Here is a 22,368-nt window from a genome sequence, read left to right as displayed (position 1 = left end):
TCTGATCCTGTTTCCTGCCTTTAGAGCCACAAAAACATTCTTGGCAATCTTTCACGCCATTGGGCTGGGGGTAGAGGATGTCAGGGCTTTATTTTTTTCTTTCTGGTTGGATATAATTCTATAATTTCCCCAAAAGACCAAGGCCTCCAGATCACACCAGCTGGGCTTTCATGCCATATGTGCCCTGGCAAAGGAGGATGGAGAGGGTCAGGTTCTAGAACACTCAACCTTAAAAAGTCAAGAATGTAGGACTCATGGAGACAGATGGAATACAGCCAATAAAAGGATCTGTCAACATCCAGAGACTTGCTGGAAGAGGGTTGATTATTTCCTAGAGGTGCTGATAAAGGAATTTGTAATATTAAAAGAATGCAGCCATTATGGAATTCAGCCTACACTCTATGATTAACATAGCACGAAATCATGGAATTTCAGCAAGATTCCAGTCTTAGAATGGTAAGCCAGCCTCACAGAAAGATGCCGAAATAAATCTACACTTGCTTCAATTGGTTGGTTCAGCAAATAGGTTGGCTCTCTCTTGTATTTGGGTCTTTGCCTATGTTATTCCCTTCCCCTGAGTTGCCCTTTCTCTTGACTTTTGCCTGATTAACTTGTACCCTTCCAGTCTCTGTATCAATGTTACCTAGACCCCTGTAAGACTAAGGTAGGTTCCCTACCGATTGCTGTAAATCCTGTGTCTTCTCCATCAGAGCACTTACCTGGCCTCCTGTTAATTGTCTTGTCATCTGGACTAGAAGTCCCAGGAAGGCAGGGACTGGCTTTGTCTTGGACACTGTTGCATCTGCAAAGCTTAGCATGCTTCCCAAGGGTGTCCCTTTTGGCATCTCTGGGCCACACCGGAGAAGAAGAGTTGCCTCGGGCCACACATTAAATACATTTTGACACTCTCACACACAAAAATCTCATAATGTTTTAAGTAAATTTATGATTTTGTGTTGGGCCGCATTCATAGCCATCCTGGGATGCGCATAGCCCACAAGCCGCAGGTTGGACACCCCTATATCTAGACAAAGTGACTACTCAACAAGCATTTGCAATAAACAAAGAGATTGACTAAGTGTGCACACTCTTTGGACTCCTTGATTCTCAGACATATTGGGAAAATAGAAGCAGCTCCGCAGGCTCCATATAAGTGCAATGGAGCTGGGAATGGGACTGAAATCCTTTGACACTAGGTGTAAGACTCTATTTCATACCCCTTGATCACATCTGAAATAATTTAATTCTTCCACAGCAGAGTGTCTATGGCCTCATTCTAGTCTTTCTTGTCATCACTTTAGAGGTTAAGACTGTTTCAGAGAATTATAACAAATGGGATCTTGGGGTAGAGAAAAATTTACCTCATTCTCAGGGGTAGGAGAAATGTGTGCTTTTGGACCTTGGACTTAAATGAGCCAGCAAATCCCTGCTAATTCTCTTCCATTGCTGGGTCCTGTCTGCTTCATATTCAGCAGAGAAAGCCAGCCTGTGTCACCCATGATTTATGCCTTGCTGTTTGCTCTCTTCCCCTAGAACATTAAACACCCGGAGCAGAGGGGGAAGAAGAGGTAATCTCAGGATGCCTGGCTGCCAGACGGGTTTCTGGGGCGGCCTCTCTGTTCTGGTGGGAAATGGGAGGAGGCTGAAATGCAGGGGACTGGGGGGGAGGTGGTGAGGAAAAAGAAAAAGACCCATGGGGCTTCTACATAAAAGGAACAAGGGAGCCTCTGTTTGCTCCAACCTCTGCAAAAAACATTGGCCTCTAAACTGAGGGACCTGGGTACTTGATTTACTTGTTTATTGAGCGTCTTTGGGCAAGACTTTCCTCTCTCTGAATCTCAGTTTCCCCAGTTGCTAATGGAGGGTCTGGAAGACTTGAGCGCCCCACTGCCTCAGGAATCTGAAGCTGGTTGGTGCATAGGCCTTGCAAGGAGAGGGAAGCATAGAGCAGCAGTTAAATTAACTATGTGAACTCCAGCTTCACCTCCTACTGGCTGTGTAACCTTGGGAGCTCCTTTTCTCTCTGAGTCTCATCTGCATGATGGGTTCATCTCTTGGTTCTTTCTCATTGATTTGCTGAGAATTAAAACTTCCAGTGGTACCAGCACTGAGCCAGTACTTAATAAGAGTCAGTTTTTACTGGGGCTGTTGTTTCTGAGATGGTCCCAAAATGTGGCCTTGGTGTTTCTCTCTACCTGAGTTCCCTGCTTGGGGCCTGGCTGGTGGGGGCAGGGCATCCCTGCCAGCATTTGGAAATCTGGGCAGAAGGGAGGAAGAGCTATTTTCAGTGGATTCTGGTTCTATTTGTAGCTGTGAGTTGGCCCAGGCTGCAGAGAAGCTTTGGGTAGAGCAAGCAGGGTGCTGAAATGAGTGTGTGTTGTCTTTTATCTTGGAGGGTAGGGGAGAGGGAGTAGACAGGGGAGGTGTAGAGGAGGAAGAAAAGCCTCCCTTCTCCTCCATGGCCCACCCCCCTGAAATCCCTTTCTATCCTGTTCTTGTTAATTTCATCCCCTCTAACTTCCCTGGGGGAATTTGGAGGGTGGGTGACTGGTATTTGAAAGGTGGATTTAGTAACTCAGAAGCAATCCATCCATCCATCCATCAATCACATTAACACAGTGTTCCCAACCAAACAGCACTGATTTTTCTATTCCCAGCAGAATTTTCAGTTATTTGTTAAGGCGTGAGTGGTGTCCAAACCACTGAACACCTAAGTCATTTATCAAAGTATAGAGGAAGCACGCTCATTTCCCCACTGGATCCTGGGGCAGTACCTAGCCACAACCGCCCGCCCCCCCCACCATGTGACTAGGCAACTTGCTTAACTTTTCTAGATATCAGTTTCTTCATTTGTTGAAATTGGGGGTTGGGGGCATACTAGAGAGACTTTTGCAGTTCTTCAGTTCTTTCTAGCTGCAATTCTGTGATTCTTTGATGCAATAATCAAATAAGATGAGGCTGGATCCTTCAATCAGAGGATGGTTGGTAAGAGTGGGAGGCTCCAAAGAGAAGATAGCATCCTACCCTGTCATTTTTGGATGAGAAAACTGAGGCCCTGAGGGTGGGGCCAGGTCAGACAATGAGTCAGCTGGGTCAGGAATCCAGGCCTCCTACCTTCCCTTGCAGCAGGCCATCCCTGACATTAGGCTGCCAGACACCTCTCCCTGGTAGAATGAGGAGGAAGCACCTCTGCTGAGCACTACTGTGCATGTGGTCACTCACTTAACCCCCACAGTAATTCATTTTCTGGATAGAATGACCCACATAGTAAGGTCTAGTGGCAGGTCTGCTAATTAAAAACTCAATCACTATTTGAATGTTTCTCCAAATCCAGTCCTTTAGGTACTATCCTCACTAATTTTTGACATATCAGCTTTGCACTAATATATACTTCATATTTTTCTTTAAACCAAGTAATCATTTAAAGAAAATTTAGCTTCATCCTAAGCAAAGAGATCTGTGATGCTATATTTTCTAAATATATTAAACATAACTATTTCAATTTAAAAAAATCTATGTACCAATTAAAAATGCCTTTGTGGGTGAGAAATTCCAATGAATACTTTAATTGGTTCTCAAACTTGTTGGTTTTTTAAAAATTACTGAGAACCCTAAAAAGCCCTTGCTTATGTAAGTTATGTCAATTGATATTTACTTGCTAGGAATGAAAACTGACAAAATATTAAATAATTTATTCATTTATAAAAATAACATGATTCAAAAATATTGTAAACCAGTGATATGTTACCTTAAATTAATGTATTTTTATGAAAAATAATGTTTCAACACAAGGATGTTTAGTAAGAAAAATGGTATTTTACATATTTGTTCTTGTTAGAGTTTGACTTAATAGAATAATTTTGCATTCTCATATCTGTTTCTGCATTATCTGTGGCAATTTGTTTTAGTTGAAGATAATCCAACCTCATATAATTAAGATAATTGTGGTTATTCTTATTTGATACTATACTAAAACTTGATAACTATGGTTTCTTAAAGTTTAGTTGCATAAATTAATATGAATTTTTTGTACTCAGTTATACTAAAACCACTGATTTATCTTGCACTTTGAATGGATCTTTTATTCATACATGATTTGGTCACATGATGCATTGGTCATTTGGAAAATATTGCTTCACTGGGTTACACAGCTCTTCCAAATGTTGACACATTTCATACACAATATCAAAAATGGACTTTTATTAATGTTACCACAATCTAAGAAGAAAAGACATTAGGGGTTGGAACATTGTCAAGTTCATGGTGGACCATTCAAGTTTTTCAAGATTCTAATTAAGCTAGAATTTTACCATTGGCAACAAATACTGTCAGCTGTTTTACTTCATGTGACAAGGTCATTTTATACAGTTTTTCAAAACTGTCTGCCAAATACACAAGTCTGAATAACTATAGTCTGCATGTTGTCCATTCTTTCAAGTAAAAGTAGGGGTTTTTTTATACTCCTTTCTCTCTTAAAAAGAGGCTAGTTCAGCTTGCAACTCAAACAATCACACAAGTGCTTTTCTTTGAGACAATAATCTTACTTCTGCACATAGCAAAAGTGCTTTCTGTGTGGGGAGTAACTGATGAATGGGTATGGGGTTTTATTTTTAAAAGATTATTTATTTTCAGAGAGAGAGGAAAGGAGGGAGAAAGAGAGGTAGAGAAACATCAATGTGTGAGAGAAACATTGGTTAGCTGCCTCTCACATGCCTCTAGTCAGGGACCTGCCCACACCCCAGGAGTGAGTTCTGAATTGGGAATCGAACCAGTGACCTTTCGGTTCACAGGCTGGCACTCAATCCACTGAGCCACACCAGCCAAGACTGGGGTTTTATTTTAGAGTGATGCAAGTGTTTTGGAACTGGGTAGAGGTTATGGTTGCACAATATGGTGAATGTTCTAAGTGTCGCTATACTTCAAAATGGTTCATTTTATGCTAGTTGAATTTTGCCTCAATAAAACAGTGAAATGAAGTGCTTTATGTGTAATTTCCATTTCATCACAGAAACTATTAAACAGATCTAGAGTTAGTAAAATTAATTTTTTATTGCTTTGTCAAGGACATTCTTAAGGGAAACTGGCATTTTGTTGACTGTCACTGCATGTTAGTGAAGAAGATGACGATGGCTGTTAGTACAGATGGGGACAACTGCCTTGAATTGATTTTTACCACCGCTGCTTTTGCACCATCAGTTCAAATGTCAACTTGGTTAAAAAAAAGACAAATAAGTTCTTCTTCTTATTAAAACAGTTTGACCTACATTGGTCCCTGAAAGAATCTTATGGCTCCCTAGGGAACCTGTGGACCACACTTTGAAGACCACTGCTCCATGCCAAATTTGAGCTGAACCGGCCCACCCCAGCAGCAGAGGTGCAGTGTGGCGCCTGAAAAATCCCTGGAGATTTGAATCACTTAAATGTGGGTTCAATTCCAGTGTCTGTCTGACCCTGGGCAAGTGGTTCCTCAAAAGCTGAGAGTCCCAGCTGCCTTGTCTGCTGGGTTAGGAGGTTAAGAAGATGGGGATGGGTTATGAGAGTTTGGGGGTAAACAACACAAAGCACCCACTGAAGGGGAGGGTACTTTTATCATTAAGCAGCAGAGCCTAGGTTTTTGAAGGGTGTGTTTTGGGGCCCTCCAGGGGCCCGCTTGACCTTGGGAAGCCTCCATCAATCAACCTTTCCATCTATCTTAGGTTACTTCAAAGAGTCCCTGAGCAGCTGGAAGAACATTTTCAGCTTTGAAGATAGCAGGGGGAAGAAGCCTGAAAAGGCAGTAGTAGGAGGGGAGGAATTTAGAAGGGTAGAGGGAGCCCCTCACATGAGAAATAAGGTAGCAAGAAGCCCTCACTGAGCCTGGATTAGTTTTCTATCTTTTTTCTTCATTCGCCACACAAAGTTTAGGGCTTTGTTTTCAGCCAAAGTCCCCCCAAATCCCATCCATTGGTTTGACTTTTCATAGGGTACAAAAAGTTCCCAAACTCATTACCTTAAAGAATCCTTACACACCTCTGTGAGGTGAGGAATGTAGTGATTCGGATCCCACAGGGCCAAGGGGGAAACAGGCATAGAAAAGGATAAAGAACAGGTGGAGGCACAATGATTCAAATTTGTCTTTTAGCCTCAGACCAGGATTCCTTTCCATTGTTCCTTGTTAGGCCCTTTCCTTTTAAGTGAGTTTTCAGGGCCAGGCAGCAGTTTTCTCTTTCTTATTTAGAGATAATTTGCTAAGATTGCCCTAACAGTAAGCAGGTGGGCAGTAGTGGAAATGAAGTGCAGTAGAAAGTTTCAAAGTATGTTCTGAGAATCAAACTGTTTGGGTTCAAGTCCTGATCTTTATACCTCCTATGTAAAATGGAGGACAGGAACAATACCTGCTCATTGGGTTGTTAAAATTACATTAGATATACATGTACAGCACCCATACGGCATCAACACAGCTTAAGGTTCAATCTTGTTAGTGATTATGAGAATGAGGAGGCACAAACAGTGATTTTATGAGCACAGAGAAATACCTCCTGTGTCCTATATATTAGCTGAAGATTCATTTAAAAATTCCTTAGTCTAGATTAAAATCAAACATGGTGATGTTCAGCCTGAAGACAGGTCCAAGTGACATACCCTGTCCTTGTGGATTCCTAGGGAGCTGTGGGATTGGCTGAATCTTTACCCTGAGCCCTCTCATTGGGGAAACTGTTCTAGAGTCAAGCATTAGCTTTGATCTAATCAGAGGCCACCCAACTATGGAAACCCATCCTTTCACCTTTACCTGAGCAAAGGTTTGGGTAGCAGAACTTGTGCCCAGAGGGGAAGGAAACTGATGGGAACCTGGAGAAACAGGTGGGAAACCCTGTATTTTATTTGATATTCATCTATTTTTGCACTTACTCTTTCTTTTCTTGTTCCATAAAGGCTATAATCATATAACAGAAAGGAGACTTGAGGATAGCAAATGTGAACAAAAAAGAAAAAAGATGAAAAAAGAAAAAAATGTAAGTGCAAAGTTGAGGCTGGAAGGAAAAACCACTGTTAGTATGTGGATCCAAAGGACCAACAATAGGCCGCCACTGAGCTTCAAATTTAGCCTTGGGCTTTCTGGAAGACAAGGTGAAAAGACACACAATCAGCTGTGTAACACTAATTATCATAAAGGGAGCACACCTGTTTCTGTGGGCGGACAGCAAATCCTTTCTTTGAATTAAAATGTAATTTCTTATGTGAGATTTTATTTCAAGTGATGATGTCATGAAGTGCCCGGTACAGCATAGTTTTTATTGTCAGTTGGGTTTAGATTTGAATTTTGTTTTAGTGCAGCAATTCTGCACTGCAGCTTGTTCATCTGTAAAATGGGGATAATAACACCACCTATTATAGCTGTGAAAATTCAATTAGATGAACTGTATAAATAAATATTGACTATTAATCAAGCAATTTGACTGCCCACTACTACTTACCATGCATAATTCTAGGTGCTGGAGATAACATGATGAACAAAACAAACAAGATCCTTATCTGCAAGTAGCTTTTACATAGGAATGGATAGAAAGGTAACAAACATGAAAAATAGGTAAATTATTGCAGAGAGTACTGTGAAAAAACAATATAACAAATGCAAGGATAGATTTCATTTTACTGGTTCTCTCAGCCATTTTCTAGTAAAGTCAAGGGTATAATGTTAAAATGCAACTCTGAGGAGGTAAATCTATTAGGGCCTAACGTAATTCAGTACTGGTATGTAGAATTCTTCTGCAGGCTGTTGCAAATGGGTTACAATTTATTTATTTTTATTTGAAAACTCACTTTATCCCGCTGAGCTTTAGTTTAAGTAGTTAAACTAATATTTCAAAAACAGCATTATAAATAGAACCTTGAGCACACTAAGTTTACATGCTTACATTAGCTTTAACCTCATCACAACTACAGGTGAAATATACTATGTACTAATGTTCTATTTCACTGGTTAAGTAGAGTGAGGCATTGTCTTACTCAGAGATATAGAGTAGGAAAAGATGCCTCTTAAAAATCTGTAGGATCACCTTTGACTTTTCGTGTTCGCCCGTTTTCCACCTGTTTGTCCCTCCTCCACTGGGTTTCTCCATCAGCTTTTCGATCACCGCGGGCATTCCGAAGGTCTGAAGCCCCGCCCATAACGGGGCGTGACTAACGATTCTGGCCCCGCCCCCTCCCAACTCGTGACGGCCCGCCCTCTTTTCCCGACCCAGAGCCGAGGGCCCGACCGTGCGCGCGCGCCCCCGCTTGCGGCCCGGCTCTGTGTCGGGAGCGCGCTCTGTGTGGCCGCTGCCGCCATGTTGTTGTGGTTGTGAAAGGCGGCGGCGACGGAGGAGGACCCCGACTAGACACTTCAGCGGCCCTGGCGCTGCCCCCCCGCCGGCCCTGGCTGGGAGCCTCGTGGGGTGGCGGAAGAGGCCGTGCCGTGGCGGGCCTCGCCATGTCCTGCCGACCGGTAAGAAGCCCACCACTGCTCCCTGCCCCCCCCTTCCCCCGTCTCCTCCGGGTGTGAGGAGGAGCTGGAGGAGGGGCCGGCCTCAGTCCGGGAGCGGCGGCTGTCACCCTGTGGAGGAGGCGGCGGCCCGCGGGGGCCTGTGGAGCGTGCGTGGCCCAAAGAGGGGTTTTCTGGGCGGCGGCGGCCGCCGCCAGGGGGAGGCGCGGGGAGTGGAACCCAGTGGCCCCGGATCCTCGGCACCGGGGAGTGGGTTCTCGGGCCGGGGCGGCCTTCCCGGATCTGGCGGGACGGGCCCATAGGGTTAGGGGTGTGAAGCGCTACCCCCGGAGCGTCCGGATAAATGCTTGCGGACCCTCGGGAGGTGAGTGCACCCCTCTTCTGGACCGGGTTTTTGGGAGTCTGCGGTGGAGAGAGGCCAGAGGCCGGGGACCAGCAGAGCCCCTGTGGTGAGCGGTGTGGGCCCGGGACTTGTGGGAAGGAGGAGTGGCCGCCTGACTGTGTAGCTGGGCATTCTCCTGACCTGGTAGTACTTGGGTGGGAAGGATGGTTCGGAGGCGGTTGGGAAAGCTCAGGGAACGCTGGTCAAACAGCTCTGCAAAAGATTACAGTGTTATTTCTTAGGTGGAAATCATGCTGCTTGATGTATCACATTGTGCTGCTTAGGACCAGTAAGATCGTATCGTTGCTTGTACTTTGGGCTGGAAAACCTACCTAAAAATAATGGGGTAAATTCAGTGGGAAAATAATGGGGTCAGTTCCACTATACTAAACTCTTTGAGTCTGGTAATCTCACCTGCAAGATTTGCACAGGAGCTACTACTGTTAGGTATTGATGTTTAGGTGTCTGTTCCAGAGCAAGGCCTAAATTCTTGACTGTTTTAGTATCTTGAGATCCACTTTGTTATCTGATAGGATCTGTTTTTTTTTTTTTTCACAATAAAAAAAAGTACGCATACTTTTCTAGTTGAGGTTCAACTTAGTTTCTCATAGTGTGACAGTGATGCCATGGCGGCCTGGGTTGAATTACAGAAGATGATTTAAAAAAAAATTTAATTGTTGTCAAGTACAGTTTTTTGCCTTTTCCCCTCACCCCAGTCCACCTCCCAGATGATTTGTTTTTTAATGTAACATGCTTGTGATTTGTATATTGAGAGGTGGCCAGGATCTCTCCTTTTTAGATTCAAGGCACTTTCTGTAGGGCAAGAGTCGTGGTCCATATTGTTTTTGTGCAGAATGACACTGTTTTGAGTAAACTCAGTCCAGTACTTACGCAATATTAAACTAACTTCTAGAATTGTAGATTGGCTGCTTATGAAGGCCTCTTTCAAATATCGTTTTTTTAAAAACCTGATTTCAGAGGGGTGGTGGGGGGAGAGAGAAACACCAATTTGTTATTCCACTTACTGATGCATTCATTGGTTGCCTCTTGTATGTGCACTGACCGGAGATTGAACCCACAACCTTGGTGTATTGGGACCATAGTCTAACCAACTGAGCTACCTGGGCAGGGCTATGAAGGCCTCTTTCAGCTCTAATTACCTCCCTCATTTTCAGATGACCCAGAGCAGTTCTGGTGACCCCCAGCACAGTTGTGCAGCCCCACTCGTAGTTAATGGCAAGCAATGGGAAGGACTCGAGTTTCTCAGCTTTTAGGCCAGATTCTTTAGTTCAGGACTTAGCTAGTTAAATACTGGCCATCAGTATAAATTGCCTAAAATGCTGTTTCCTGGGCCTCACACAGGACCCGGTGAATTAATGACCAGGTGAAGGAGGGGTTCGGGAATCCATCCTTACAAAGCTCCCTGAATGATTCTGGTCAGCCAGGTTTGTGAATTTCTGCCTTGGGTCACCTTTGGTATTCCAAAGATTCTTTTTAATTACAACTTATGTGAGAGTGCTTTTTGTTTATAGATGTTAAGAATTTGAGAGGTAGGGAAGAAGGGGAAATGTGAGAAACTTGAAACTGAAAATGGAGCATCTCCTAATATAATGGATTTACGTAAAGGAAATAGCTTTGTTGCCAAAAGTTATTTGTGCAGGTCTTCAGGAACACACTTGGTAAAGTTAGGTGCTTCTTGACTGGAGGTATATCCAGGGATGTATGGAAGAATCCAGTGGAAAGAAGAGAGGGAGAGGCAGTAAGTCTCCTGGTTCACAAAGGGGGCCACCAAAGGTGCTTTCCCCCAAAGCATAGTGGTTGCTACGAAACCATGTTTCTAGTGAAGTGAGGGTAGAGTGGGTGAATTAGCAGTCTTTTGAGTCAAGAGTTGTGAACCAGGAAGGTTTATTGTGAAAAGTTCATGAAATTTGCCCCAGGCTGTGAGGAGTGGTAAAGTCAGTTTTTAAATCTGTTGTAGTTCTGGTTAACACCTTACGTGGTCAAGTGGAATGCTGAGTTATGAAGGAAGTATTCATATTGCAGAGGGGCATGTGAGGTGCACCCAGCTGTGCACTACAAGAACAAGAGGCCTTGTCTGGTTAGCTCCTTGGTGTTTGTAGTACCTAACTGGAGTTCCCAGCATAATATGCCCTTAGGTACTTGTCGAGTAAATGAATAGTGTTGAGATGGGGAAAAGAACTGTTATGGTGGTTGATAGCAATGTTAGCTATTAAAAGCTACTTGATATCTTGCATTGGATTAAAGAAACAGTTTTTAGCTCATGTGGTTTGGAGCTTTGAGTGCTTTAAGAGATTCTGTTTTCTAAAGACTGTCATTGGACACAATCTTGTCCCCTAGTTTTTGGGTCTTAAATATGTCTTTAAAAAAATGTGTCCAACATTTTTTAGGTGTTAATGACTTTCTTTAGGATCACCTTTTATTGGATGCAGAGACATTTAAAATAATGGGAAACGGTAGATTGGTTGAGTGTTTGTGTCATTATTGACTATGTGATTGTTGGGGAGAATGTCAGTTATCTGGGCTTCAATTTCCTCATCTCCTTTTTTATCTCAAATAGTTTCTTCAGCCTTATTCTGCAAATCTTTAATAATTTTTAATTGTATTATTTGGTATCCATCTAAAAAGTAGATGAACCTTTTTAATTAAAAAAGGAACATTTTGCTTGGATTCTGCTTTTAAGCTTTTGGATTTTAGATGTTGTCTGAAAGTACTCTGGAAATTGAGTGCATATTGCAAGTGTTATGCAGAAACAACATGCTTATGCTGTTGTAATTCACTTAGTGATGAAATCAAAACAGATTTCACATAGAGAACTTCATAATTTAGGGTGAAGCCACAAGGTTAAGGATGGTTTGGAGGAAGTTTGTGCAATTTATGTGGCCAGTTTCTTACAGTCCACCAATTCTGTAATTTTTTATGGTGAATTTATATGTAGTTTTACAATCTGTGAAACGCTGAGTAAACACAAAGTATGAGATCAAATCTATATTGAACTAGGATTCCCAGTAAACCTAGAGGCTACCGAAATTAACATTCACTACTACTTTTACTTTTAATTTTATGATACCAATATCGATATAGTGCTTTTATTTTCACTTTTGTACCTAAACCTTAACATGCCTTTTAAGTTCATATTTCTGTCAGATGTTCAAAATGAAAATTATTGTAGCATGAAAGTGGATAAATCAGTAAATCCTGGGTTCAACCCTGAGTTGTGCTCCTCATTAGCTATGTTGTTTCTGGCAAGCCATGTAAGGGCTCTGAGCTTCAGTTTCCTCATTAGGAAAAGAAAGAAGAGCAACTTCTCTATCTTACAGTGTGTCAGGGAGGATCAAATGAAATGATGTATATGGAAAGCAGTCTAAAATGTAGGGGATGTTGCTAGAATCCTATTGCAGTAGAACCTTGTTTTATTTTCTTGGAAGGGTTGGCTTGTGGAGTAGTGGTAAGCTTGCTACCCGTTCTCAATTGCAGAATTTACTAATGTAACTGATACAGCAATGAAAGATTTCTGTTTCTGTACTTTGCCTAGAGAAACCTTTCAGCCCTTGCATCCCATCTGCGGATAGGAATAGTCACAGTGTTGCGGGAACTTCAGAGGGATCTTGGATGTCTCACATTTGTGCCAGGTTTTACACTTGGAACAGGACTTGCTGGATTTCACTCATTTTGTTATATTGGAGCTGTGGTGGAAGGTGACAGGGTCAAGGCATTTAGTACATTCTGTGGGCAGTTGTGGTATCTTTTCTAAATGGGAGGTGGCAACGTCATAGGGTAATGAAGTCATTTTGGTGATTTTTAAGTCATCATCTCCTTCAAGACAATAGAAGTTCTCATCATTGACCAATGTGGTGATTTTAAAAAGGATTAAAAAAGAAATAGAAATATAAGCACATCACAAATGGTGAAACTGTGTATTGATTTGGGAAACTTTTGTTTCTTTTTTTTTTTAAGATTTTATTTATTTTTAGAGAGGGAAGGGAGGGAGAAAGAGAGAGAGAGAAACATCATTATGTGGGTGCTGGGGAGCCATGGCCTGCAACCCAGGCATGTGCCCTGACTGGGAATCGAACCTGTGTTTCTTTTTTAAATATATGATTATATATTTACTGGTTTGCAACATAGAGTATATTTTTTCTTGAGTTATGGTAAAACTTTGAAGTAATTGCTTAAGGACTTGGTACCTGGGCTTTGCAGTTAGAATGCCTATAAGATAGGGAGGCATAAAACAAATGAAAAACGACAAGGAAATTGTGAAGCTGGGTTAAATTAAAGCTATTTTTTTAAGGCAGAAATACTTCATAGCTCTGTTGATTTAATGAAAGAAGTTAAGATATAAATTTATGCTAATGTTCTTACTCTTTCCCCTTAAGTGGACTGCTCGGTAAAGACAGGTACTGTATTGTACTGGGGCTGATCACTACAAAGCATTGTCTTAGATGTATCTAGGCCTGGGTTTATTACGTGCCTGTGCGTGTTTTCACACAATGTTTAAAATAATTTCATTATGAGAGATAATAGCACGCTTTCCTGCTTTCATTGGGTTCTAAAATTAATTTCTTGTGTAGCTAAAGCTTTTATAATTTAGTTGCAGAATAGAAATTTAAGTTCATTTAGTTGTCTAGTACCCATAGATAAATAATCTGGCAAAATGTAAGGAAGTCTATTGATTAAATACTTGGAGAGAATTGGTATAAAGACAAGAAGGCTAACTTGGAATAGAATTGTTCTTATTTTTTTGTTCCATGCCTATCGTTTTTCTATAAGATAAATCTAATTTTGAAATATTTAGACTGGTTACAGACCACATGAGGCGAAATAGAGGGTTGAGATTTTATTTATTTTTAGAGAACAGGGGCGGGAGGGAGAGAAACACTGATGTGTGAGAGACACATTAATCAGTTGCCTCTCACACATCCCCAACCTGGGGATCTGGCTCCCAGCCCAGACACATGCCCTGACTGGGAATCAAACTGGCGGTCTTTTGGTTTTCAGGCCATGCACTCAGTCCACTGAGCCACACCATCCAGGGCCAAAGTAAAGCGTTTACAAAGAATTTATGGAAGTGCAATAGGGTAATAATAAGGAATTCTAACTTAATCTCATTTTAAGTGTCAAAAAGAAATTGTGATTTCAGTTTATGAAAGCCACAGTGTATATGCAGTATGGAAATTTAAAACACCCTACAAAAAACAAGAATTGAGTTAAGCCAGGAGAATAAAGAAAAGTAGAGATAACCCATAATTCCACTTAGGTATAATATTTGGTGTTTCTTTTTTTCTTACAAATTATCTACTGAAATACTTAAAAAAAACCCAACAACTTCCATGTCTAATTGATGTTCCCTTAATGGGTATTGAGTGTTCTGTGGTAGGGATACATCATAGTTTATAGCAATTCCCTGTAAATGGACATTTTCAATTTTTTCTATTGCAAACAGTGCTAATTTGGACTTTTTATTTATTTTAAAAATATTTAATTTACTTATCTTTAGAAAGAGGGGAAGGGAAGGAGAAAGAGAGGGAGAGAAACACCAATGTGTGGTTGCTTCTGGCATGCCCTCCACTAGGGGCATGACTTGGCTTGCAACTCAAGCATGTGCCCTGACTGGGGATCGAATTGGCCACCCTTTGATTCTTAGGCGGGTGCTCAGTCCACTGAGCCACACCAGCCAGGGCTACTTTGGACTTTTTAAAAATACAGTTGTGCCCTGGCTGGTGTGGCTCAGTGGTTTGAGCGCCAGCTTGTGAACCAAAGGGTTGCTGGTTTGATTCCCAGTCAGGGCACATGCCTGGGATGCAGGCCAGGTCTCCAGTAGGGGGCATATGAGAGGCAACCACACATCGGTGTTTCTTTTCCTCTCTTTCTCCTTCTGGTCTCCTTTCTCTAAAAATAAACAAAATCTTTAAAGACTAAAATAAAAAAAAATATATAGTTGTGCTGTTTCTGTAGGCTAAATCACTAAAGTGGGCTTATCGGGTCAAAGGATATGTGTGTTTTAAATTTGAATATAATCAAGGTGCCTTGTTGATAGATGCCATTTATTTATTTATTTATTTATATTGATTGATTTTAGGGGGGTGAGAGAGAACAACAACAAAACATTGATTTGTTGTTCTACTTACTTATGTATTCATTGCTTGATTCTTTTTTAAAGATTTTATTTATTTTTATTTTTATTCTTTATTTTTAGAAAGAGGGAAAGGGAGGAAGAGAGGGAGAGAAATACTGATTGGTTGCCTCTTGCATGTGCTCGATAGGTACCAAACTGCAACCCAGGTATATGCCCGAACCAGGAATCCAACCAGCAGCCCTTCGCTTGTGGAAGGACTCCCAACCAACTGAACCATGCTAGTCATAACTCATTGGTTGATTTTCATATGTGCCCTGACCAAAGATCAAATTTGCAACCCTGAAATATTGGGACAGCACTCCAACCAATAGACCTACCTGGCCAGGGCTGACAGGTATCTGTTTTTTAATGAAAAGTTTATTTATTTATTTATTTTTACAGAGAGGGAGAGAAACATTGATATGTTGCCTCTCACATACCCCCAACCCAGGACTGACAGAAACCCTGGTGTGTGCTCTGACCAGAATCAAGCTGGCGACCCCTCGCTTTGCCAACTGAGTCACACCGGTTAGGATTAGATGTCTCTTTTAAAGTCCCACTAGCAGTACATTAGGGTCTAATTCCACATGTTCTTGCTAGTTCTTGCTAGATTTATTATCTTTTAGTTTGGTGGTGGGAGTTTAAAATAGTTTGAGAATAGTTTTCCTTTATTTTTTTTTTTCAGTATCAGGTCTTAGTTTAACTCTCTGCATCAAAACTTTTTGATTGCTCATCCCAACAGTAAAAAAAAAAACAACAAAAAAACATTAATCCTCAATCCTTAAGTATTTACTTAATTTACAAACAATATGTGTGGTAACTAGTTCTTGTGTATCTTATAAAGTATAACCACATCCCCCCAAATTAACAGATGATAATTAAAAATAAAGCTCAAATGTTTCTCCTTTACTTCAGCGGAGCATTTTGGGCACTCCTTGAGGTATATTATAAACTCTGCTGTGGATATCATGGTTTTAGACTCTTAAGATTTAATGTTGGGCTTTTACGGATGAGTATTTTTGGGCATTTCCATTAGTCCTGCAGATTGTCCAGCCTAGTTAGATTATGATAGTCTTTAGAAGTACGCTGTTGAGAATCAAGTCTGCAGTAAGGGCCAGCATACAAACCTTGCTCAAAAAGCATCGATTTGATATCTTTTGTCATTGTTGAGTTGGCTGAATTTGAAAAGGGCAAACAATAGGGTAGGAAGCAGTCAAAGCAAGTGCACTTCTTTTAAACACGAAGAACTGATATTGTGTAGAGTATGTTTTAAAATTTGCTTTATGGAAAGCAGTTTAGTTATAACATATCTCTATTTTCTAAGACTTAAGTCTTAGAGACTGAGTAAAAGGGATATATAATTGCTACTTGCTTTCCTTTGCTTGCAAAGTACCACAATTAACCTGTCACTCTAATTGCATTTGGAAGAGCATGAGCGTTTAACTTTAAAAAAATTCTTGCTCAGGCCAAAACTTTTTCCATGTTGAATCTTAGATTAAAAGGTAACTTTTTCTTAAGTTTGAATAAATTGCTTTTGGTTCCCCCCATAAGTTATGAAATCAGAAAATGGCGCTTTTGCTCTGGAAGAATGAGTCTCCCTTTCTTCTCCCATCATGGAGAACTTAATTTCACTAATTTCTTATGGGTCATTGTCAGAGAACGAGAATACTGAAGTCTTAGATACTGTGAAAAGAGCAACTTGAATGATTATTTTTTGCCAGATGAAAGAAATGAGATAATTTATGTTAAAGATGATTGCTATATACAGTGCTTTAGAAAAAAGTCCAGTATCCCTTTTTACTTGAGGTAGCATGATTTATAAGGGTCTTTCTCATAATACATCTTAGAACCTCATAAGGATTTGAGAGCATCATATATTCAGGGATGTTGTGATACCTTTGGGGCCATATGCCTAGTGTTTGACATCATATTTAAAGAGACTATAAACTCTGCAGAAGTAGGTACTGATGGCTGTTCTCTTTCACTCCCCAGCACTTAATATATTGTCTGGTACAGAGTAAGCTATCAGTGTTTATGGACTGTTTAAGCTCTTACATATTTATTTATACCTGTAAATAAGTTATTGTAGTATACAATAAAATCAGCATTCACCATTATCTGTAGATCGTTTCTTCATCTGGTGTGCACAAAATATGTTTTTGTAGGAGAGGTCATTAATTTTACGCTAGCCTTTCAAATATCCTTTTTCTGTTGAAAAAAAATTATTGATTTTAGAGAGAGGTGGGGGGTAGAGTATGTGTGTGTGTGAGAGAGAGAGGGAGAGGGACAGAACGAGAGAGCGCGCTTTGTTGTTTTACTTACTTATACATTCTTTGGTTGATTCTTGTATGTGCCTTGACCTGGGATTGAACCAGCAACCTTGGTGTATTGGGACGACGCTCTAACCAACTGAACTACCTGACCAGGACATTATTTTCTGTTAAGGATAGCTTCAGGTGACAAAAAAACTTAGTCTTGATGTAATAATTCCTTTTACTGCGTGTATTCCTCCTATTGGCAAGACCGTATATATGTGTGTGTGTATTGTTTATTTATGTAGTAGACTGCTATTTAAAAAGGAAGCATACTCATTAGTCTTTGGGTGTATAATGATTCTTGGAACATGGACATTAGTTTGCCATGGGGTGAATGAATGAAAAGGAGCAAGTATGATTTCTCTTTACTTACCTCATTCTCTCTAGTTCCCTCTACACATAGTTTGGATTACTCTGAAAATACTGAAGAGAATTAGTCTTTCAAAGAATTAGTATGTTATTTCCCCTGTGTCTTGCTGAACTTAAGATCCTGTTTAGGAAGTGAACTAATACTTTTATACATAAGACACTTTGGAAAGACAGGAATGAAAATGCTAATAGTGATTAATTTCTGGCTGGTGGGAGAGTGTGACTATGTTCGGCTTTACATTCTTTTGTTGTTTCCCAGTTTTCTATGGTGAGCATGGATTAGTCTTATAATTAGGAAAAGCTGTTATTTTAAAGTGAATTTTAACGTCTTTGGTTTTCATTGGGTGTCTTAATGGAGCTTTAAGTCACCAGTAGAAGGTGGCTAGTTTACTGGCTCCAGTTCCTAAGAGGAGCAGTTGTTGGAAGTAGTGTGGGAGGAATGGGGCAGGCAAGCTGATTTGAACTGTCTCATTGTAAACTCCACTATGACTGAGACAGTCTGTGCTTTGATCATAACTAAACACAAGAGGACCTCCATCTAAATTTTCTCCCTAATGAGCTCATTGAGCACTATGAATGATGCCATAAAAAGAAAAATCAGATTCTATGAACTCTAAACACAGGACTCAGACTGAATTCCAATTATCCTGCTGACTTGCCACTTGGACTTAAGGTTAGCCTTCTGTGTGTGCATTTTAAATATCAAGTGGGATCATTACAATTTATGTGATACGGATTTTGTACATGTAATTTGAACTGGAAGATAGATAAATGACTTTTTATGACAATACAGTCTTACTGAAATTTTGGTGTTAATATACAGTTAGGAGTTGGGCCACTGTGAGCTTATAGACTCATCTGGTGATATTTTAGGAAGATCTTTGTAATATATTCTATAGAGTTTAAGTGTTTAGATAAGACCTGATAGCTTTTGCTCTTAGTTTATGCACATTATAGTCTTTAAAATGCTTGTGTAAACAGATGATATTCAGAATGTTAGTTTTCTGGCAGTAAGGCATTTGTAGTTATCAAATGCCCTTTATTTTTTTAAGAATAAGATTAAAATTGAAGAGCAATCAAGGTAATAAGGTAAGTACTAATACGATATATATGGTACCTTAATACAGAGATTTTTCAACTGGTGTTTTGAAAGAATTTTTTAAAAATATATTTTATTGATTATGCTATTAACAGTTGTCCCATTTTGTTGCAAGAATTTTTAAAACATGAAATAACTGCCCTAGCTGGTGTGGCTCAATGGGTTGAGTGCTGGCCTGTGAACCAAAAGGTCACCGGTTGTATTCCTGGTCAGGGCACATGCCTGGGTTGCAGGTCAGGTCCCCAGTTGGGGGCGTGTTTTGTTCCCTCTCTTTCTTCCATCCTTGCCCTTTAAGAAATAAATAAAATCTTTAAAAATACGCAATAACTGACTATTTAGTCAGGGACACTGACCTCCTTTCCCTTAGATTGTCAAATTAAAAAAAAAAACAGTCAACACAACAATAGCCATCTGGTATAAATGAATCAAAACTACACCTATTTTTTTTTGTCAGATTGGAAAAAATATAACATTTTTTTAACTTTGAATATTTGATAGTTTGACGGAACCTTTCTTAACTATCTGGCTTACTTAAATGCATTTTGTTTGCAAGAAGAAAAATGAAAGGATTCATTAAAGAACCTATTCACAAGACAACATACTATGTGATTCCATTTCTGTGAAGTTTAAAAAACAGATAAAACTAATAAATGGTAATGGAAGTCAGAATAATGGTTCTCTTTGTCAGTGTAAACAAACAAGGGAGACTATAAGAGTGCAGGGTGCTGTTTATGTTCTATGTCTTGTCTGGGTGGTGATTTCATTGTGTTCAGTTTATGAGAATCGTTGAGTTGTATACTTACGATATGTGCACTTTTTGTATGTATCTATACCTCAGTTTTAAAATTTTTACCTCTCACAAAGTTTTAATGAACATAATCAGCTGAATTTATCTCCCTTTAGCTTCATTAACTTTTCTACTAGTTCCATTCTTAAATCAATACACTTACTGATAAAATATATTTTACCATTCAAAGTTATGACATAAACATACAGAAGACTGCATAAAACAAATTTATAGCTTAATGAATTTTTAAAATGAATAAATTGGAGGGCTTTTGTTTTGTCATACCTGTTTCTATCAGAAGGGAAGGAGTTGGTGGAGGGCAATAATTTTTGGAGAGAACAGTTTTGAGGATTCTCAGGATACCATATCCTTATCTTGGTTGTGCCTTCACCTTAGTATTTCTTTGTGCAAGCCACTTTTGTTTGGGTCTGAAAATTTTCTATGCAAAAGAAAATCACCCTTCTTTGCAGGGTGATTTGGTTCAATTCTGGTAAAATTATAGGAACATAGAATAGCATTACTAGATAGACTTTTAAGCCATTGAATTTAGGTCTTTCACCTTCCAGAGCAGAATTGTGATAAACAAAGGTAAAATAATTTGTCCAAGGACACCTATCTAGTGATATTAATATCATTCATTGAAAATTAACATAAGTATGCCAGGTATTATTCTAAATGATTTATGTGTGTTAACTCATTTAATTGTCTAGGATTATTCTCAGAGGTAGCTGTAATTATTTCAATGTTACTACTGTGGAAATTGAGGCCAAATGAGGTTAAATAACTTGCCCCCAGGTATTTGAGTTCTTGAACCTGAACTTTTAACCACTTTGCTATACTGCCTAATTAAGTGAAAGCACTTAAAGATTTTAGGCAAATGTTAAGATCTTATAATAAATGTCTTAGAGGTTTTATGAAGGAGAATTTTGGATTTTTGAACCCAAACTAGGAGAGTAACCTCATTTGTTATGACCATCATGATTCTGGAAAAAGTTGACTTTACTGTTTATTGCTTGGATTTTATTCCCTCCTTGAAAAGCTCATTTCTTCTAAAACCATCAGGATGTAAACACTAGGTAGTTTTCTTTTAAAAGTATATTTCTTTTTAGTACTAAGGGAATTTGACTATTTTACAAATATTGTTAAGATTTCTGGGCAAAATGTTAATAGAAGGGAGTTTTCCATTTGGAAGCAGATGATGTAACAAGGTTTAGTGTTCCTGCTTTGGTCATTTAAGTAGCATCTGTTCCTTGTTTTCAGAGCAGTAACTAAGATTCTATGGCTTAAAGTTTTTTTAACTAAGGTATAATTTACATACAGTAAAACCCTTTTTGAGTACACTTCTGCAAGTTTTGGAAACACAATTACCACTGTGATCAAGATACAGAATAGTTTATCACCTCAAAGAATTTTCCTCCTGACCCTTTGGAGTCAGCCCCTCCCCCCAGTCCCAGTGTCTGACAACTACTAATCTGTTTTGTTACTATAATTTTGTTTTTTCCAGAATTTTGTATAGATGGATTCATGGATTATGTAGCCTTTTGAGTCTGGCTTCTTTTATTTATCATAATGCGCCTTGAGACATCCATATTTTGTGTATCAGTAATTCCTTTTTATTGCTAAGTAGCATTCCTATAAGGATGGACTGCAGTTTGTTATTCATTCTTCAAGTTCATTTGGATGGTTTCCAGTTTTTGACAACTACAGATAAAGCTGCTATAAAGGCATTCATTCTCTTTCTCTCTCTTACACACACAGTACATGCCCATGTACTGTGCCCATGTATATGGTTTTTAAAAAATACAGTGCCTAGAAGCTTGTAATTTTCACAGAACATTGTAAATTGCTTAGTAAACTTCATTCCCCAAAAGCCCATTCTAGAATGAGAAGCATTTGTTATGTAAATAATATTATACTATAAGTCAGTGGCCCCCCAACTTTTTGGCACCAGGGACCAGTTTCATGGAAGAAAATTTTTCCAAGGACCAGGGGTGGGAGGATGGGGCTAGTTTTGGGATGATTCAAGCACATTACATTCAAACTCACCTCCTGCTGTACGGCCCAGTTCCTAACAGTCCTGGACTGGTCTGTGGAGGTCAAGGACCCCTGCTATGAATTATTAAGTTTTTTTATTTATTGATTTTCAGAGAGAGAGAGAGGAGGTAGGGGAGAGAAAGACAGAGACACACATAAGTTTCTTGTTCCACTTATGCATTTGTTGGAGAGAGATACACACACACATCGATGTGAGAGAGAAACATTGATTGATTGGCTACTTCCTATACACACCCTACTGGAGATTGAACCCATAACCTAGCTATGTACCCTGACCAGGAATTGAACCTGCAACCTTTTGGTGTATGGGATGACATTCCAGCCAGCTGAGCCAACATACCAGGGCTTCGTTGATTCTTGTATGTGCCCTGACTAGGAATGGAACCCACAACTTTGGCATATAGTGTTGATGATATAACCAACTGAGCCAGGGCCAAAATTTTTTTAAAATAAGGAAGTAGGTACACATATTTATTCAATGGGTAAATTTAGTTATAAAACTCAGTGCATAATTTTATATACTTTTTAAAAAAGATTTTATTTATTTACCTTTAGAGAGGGAAGGGAGGGAGAGAGAGAGAGAGAGAGAAACATCAGTGTGTGGTTGCTGGGAGTTATGGCCTGCAACCCAGGCATGTACCCTGGCTGGGAATTGAACCTGAGACACTTTGGTTTGCAGCCCGCACTCAATTCACTGAGCTACGCCAGCCAGGGAATTTTATATACTTTTAAAGTAGCTCTTGAATTGTGAATCCTTGACTCTTGTT

General features: G+C 39.7%; 1 protein-coding gene and 1 pseudogene across 9 annotated transcripts in view; one reads left to right on the top strand and one right to left on the bottom strand.

The window, feature by feature from the left end:
• The first annotated feature begins 8,265 nt into the window (after positions 1 to 8,265).
• Positions 8,266 to 22,368, top strand: part of MTMR3 (myotubularin related protein 3) — a 117,438-nt gene continuing 103,335 nt past the window's right edge. For 7 of the 9 annotated variants that reach the window (XM_045826790.1, XM_045826786.1, XM_045826785.1 and 4 more), the window contains exon 1: positions 8,266 to 8,464. The gene's annotated coding sequence lies outside the window, so the exon portion shown is untranslated. Of the gene's footprint in view, positions 8,465 to 8,571; positions 8,826 to 22,368 lie in introns of those variants that run through there. The other 2 variants (XM_045826791.1, XM_045826782.1) reach the window with 2 other exon arrangements.
• LOC123811025 lies at positions 12,621 to 12,710 on the bottom strand (annotated as a pseudogene).

The sequence above is a fragment of the Phyllostomus hastatus genome, unplaced genomic scaffold (assembly GCF_019186645.2).
Source record: "Phyllostomus hastatus isolate PE091 unplaced genomic scaffold, TTU_PhHast_1.1 phas_scaffold_760, whole genome shotgun sequence".
Taxonomy (NCBI): Eukaryota; Metazoa; Chordata; class Mammalia; order Chiroptera; family Phyllostomidae; genus Phyllostomus; species Phyllostomus hastatus.
The sequence above is the reverse complement of the archived record's forward strand: the minus strand, read 5'-3'. Positions and strand labels throughout refer to the sequence as shown.